Genomic DNA, 4,186 nt, shown 5'->3' with positions numbered 1-4,186 from the left:
TAAATGGAAACAAAACATTCGTATAACTCAGGCATTTTGGCAGCATCACAATAGCTGTGTATCACCTATACATGCAATATGTAAAAAAATCAGAGCGGAACAGAAAGTGAAAGCCAAAACATTTAGAAAAAGCATATCACAGGTACAGAGCATCTTACATTTCAAAGTAGATTCAGAAAATGTTTTATCTGAAACAAAAGGTACCTAAAGTTTTCACCTCAGCTGGAAAAACAAAGCTGCTTCTGGCCATATCTTCTCCCAAAATCTTTTTCATATCCTAATTTCAGGATGATTACTCAAAGCACTAAGAGACTATAGTTCCTGTGGCTCTGTGCTGTGACTGGCAAATAACTGCAAAAATCAAAACTATGCAGAGTTGAGGAAACCAAATCATAACTGTCAGAAAAATTACCTCCCCAAAGAAATCTGAAACTATGATCAAATTTCATGGAATTGCAGCTCAGCTTAACTGCCCAAACAAATCTCAACAGCCATGCCAACATAGACAGAAGACAATTATACTGAGCAGCCACATAAGACTCAAACCAAAACTGCTGGAAGTTAAAACAGAAATGTAAACCCAATGTAGCCCCCCTAAGAATCCCACCACGTGCCTGAGAGTGTTCTGCAAACACCTCTTGAATTCTGTCAGGTCTGGGGCTGCAACCACTTCCTTTGGGACCCTCTTCCAGTGCTCAACCATCCTCTGGGTTAAAAACCTTTCCCAAATACCTAACCTAAACTTCCCCAACAGAGCTTCAGACCATTCCCTTGGGTTCTGTCACTGGTTGGTCACACAAGGAAGTTGTAACTGCAATGAGGATTTCTCTCAGTCCCCTCTTGTCCAGGCTCAGCAGAGTGAGTGATCTCACCGGCTCTTTGTGCCCTTTCTCCCCTTCAGACCCTTCACCATCCTCACCGCTCTCCTCTAGACTCTTTCTAAGAGCTTTATATATTTTATCACATTGTGGCACCCAAATCTGCCCCCAGCACTCGAGGTGAGGCCACCCCAGAGCAGAGGGGTCAATCCCCTCCCTTTTCTGGCTGGTGATGCTGTCCCTGATGCTCCTCCTGGCTGCCAGGGCCCTGCTGACTCAGATCCAACTTCCCACAAACAGGACCCCCAGGGCCCTTTCCTGTAGCACTGCTCTACAGCCTCTCATTCCCCAGTCTGAACACACATCCAGGGTTGCCCCAACACAAATGCAGAATCTGGCACTTGTCCTTGTTAAACTTGTGGGTAATTCCATGGCATTGCTTAGTTCCCGTAACTAGCATTTATACATAAACACCCTGAAGTTATTCCCACTAATTATTGATTCAGATGAATTTTTTTTGAGCACTTACAATTAGAAAGTAGATTTTTGCACACAGACTCTATGTATAACATTGAAATGCTCAGAACCATGCATTCCTGAGGAGACCATCATGATTCCAAAGTCGGTCTCTTGTGTAACTTAATTTATTAGCTTACCAAAATTTTCATGCATAGCTCCAAAAGCAATATCCTCCTAGAAGTATGACTAAATAGTAGTGGAATTTATTGTCCTATCTGTAGGTCAGGATTCAAGGGCAAGTGTTAGATTGAGATTGGTACAAAACACATTATCAATACCAAGGGTTTTAAGGTTGCACTGGCATTTCTATGTAAGCAAAATCAAAGAAAGTACAACTACTTCACCCTTTTTAAATCCTAAAAGCTAGAATTCACATTTTGTTTGCAAACCTAAAGCTAGTAATTAAATTCTGGTAGACTCTCATGCCTGTTGAACAGCACGTGAGGACTAACCAGTGCAATTTAGGTGGGCATTTCAAAAGCAGTTCATTATGACCAGAGTGCTGCTCCTCTAGTCTGTAAATATTCTACTCAACCAAAGTCACCTGAAACACAAAGAACGGCTGCCAATGTGTATGAGCAGAAAACCAGGCACTTGGAATGCAGCAATAACAGGAGGCTTAGGAAAAAGTACACAATACAGAAAGAGAAGGAATACTCAGCAGAGATGAATGAGGCAAGTGCTGTTGCACATCATCTATTAAGATTGCTGACCAACAGGCATGGATTCTTTGCAATAGTTAATGTGCCTGTTCCTGGACCAGCCTACAGTGATCCACCCCTGCAATACAGATACTGCTACAGTGCCTAATGGTAATTCACAGATCTCATAAATCCATCAGCCACTGCTCAGGTTTTAGAAGCTGGGTGAATCAAGTCACCTAAAGCTCACAGTATCCTAGAGATAGTAGGCAATTGATTTATGTGTGTGTAGTGTCTGATTAGAATAACAAAGAACAAATTAGAAGAACACAAAGTTCTTTGAACACCAGTTTCAAAAGCTTTAACACAAGCCCCGTGTGCCCGAGTAACAACTGCAATTTGTAGTACTTAATGACTGTCACTAACAACTACTTATATGGGCTCTGCTGTAAGCAAGTATGAGGAAGTCAAAGTCAGCTGTCCATTCATTCATTTAACTTGGTCATGACCAGCTGACAAGAGAGCAGTAAAGCAGGGAGAGGCAGCAGTAATACAGGGTATAACCTGAACTCAACAGGTTGTGCAAAAGCTTTCAAAGTTAAGAAATTAGTGGCACTATTAAGAGTGGGATGATAAAACCCCAACAAACACGTACAAAGAACTCAACCGTATTTGCATACAGGGAATCAGGCACCTGGATTTGTCTCAAGAAGGGCCAACAGGTTCTGCTCAGTTCACTCATGGAATTTTGTATTTTGGAATGCCAATGTCTTAAGTACAAGATCAGCTAGTTTCCCTTACCCTTCAACTCCACTGTGACTTCTCAGCCTAGAAACTTTTAATTAACCTCCTCTTTGTTTCTGAATGGAAAGAATTTCAGGAACCCTTTCGTTTTTAAGCACATGCTTTTTTTTACTGCCCAAGGCAGAAAAAGATTCTAAATAGAGTTAAGCATTAACAGTCAACCTGGCATTTTAATGAATTAAAATGTAGCATTCTCATAATAATAAATAAGCTTCCTTAAGGAAAATATTCCTTATTCCCAAATGAAAAAAAAAATTAATCCACCAATAAATAATCCTGAATAAAGCAAATGAGCCCTGAAAACAAATACAGTCCAGTTCTAGGACTGTACTGCTTGACGTTAAGATGTGAAACAATAAAGCAGCTTGTTTCTTTTCATATTCCTTTCCTTTCCTTTCCAAACCATAAGCCTTTAACACTGCCCTGAACTATGATGGCGGAACACCAAAGGCTTCCCGAGGCCGCCTCTGTGTCAACTCGACCGCCTCCGCTGCCGAGGCAGCGCCCTCATCCAGCACCCAGCCAGCGCCGCCGCAAGAGCGGCTTCTGACTGCGGGCACTCGGCTCTGCGGCCCATTTCTGCACTGCATATACTAATTAACCTCGTGAGAGCCATAAACAACAGCTTTTGACTTTCCTAGCAGCTTGGCAGAGTCCTACTCAAAGGGGAAAAAAAAACCTCAGCACAATAATTTCTACAACTCATCTGAAATGGCTATTTTCATTAAAAAATCACACACTTGCCCCTTAAAATCGGGTTTATTTGCGAGTTTTTTCCTTTTATTTAAAGAAGAAAGCTGCCTGTTCCTTGCTCTTATCTGGTTTTATTTAAATTCAAACATGCTGTAACAGTTGCAGATGTTTCTCCTCTTCCTTTTTCATACCTCTGCTTGAGCCAAACTAAACTAAGCACAATTTTTTCCTCACTGCTATAAACAAAAACTGCTAGGCTGGATGTCACTTTTAAGTCAAGAAAACACATTACACACAAGAAAGCTTGTGTGCTGATGGTCTGCAAAACTATGCTGCTCCATCTACTATGCAAAAAGTATCCTCACACGCTGTTATTTTTGCAGTTTCAGGACATTTACTCCACAAAGACTGAGGTTTAACTCACAGGCCTTATGACTTCAGGTTGCAGACACTGAACAGTCAGTGTTGGGACTCACATGTTCCTACAATCAAAGAAGGAGATAAGGGCTTCAGCTCTGGAAAATCTGAGGCTAAGAGAGGTCCTGTGTGCAAGATGCTTCCATTTAAGTCAGGCATGCAAGAAGTTACCAGTGGTTGGCAATGTCTCGCTGAAGCACAGTGAAAGAACTGCCATGTGCATTTTAAAATAGTAGCAAGCCATGATGCAAAAGCTAATTGCATTACAGCACAAAACAAGGTATTATTCTTGAA

This window comes from Geospiza fortis, unplaced genomic scaffold, assembly GCF_000277835.1.
Source record: "Geospiza fortis unplaced genomic scaffold, GeoFor_1.0 scaffold66, whole genome shotgun sequence".
In the NCBI taxonomy this organism is placed as follows: Eukaryota; Metazoa; Chordata; class Aves; order Passeriformes; family Thraupidae; genus Geospiza; species Geospiza fortis.
Note: the sequence above shows the minus strand (reverse complement) of the source record.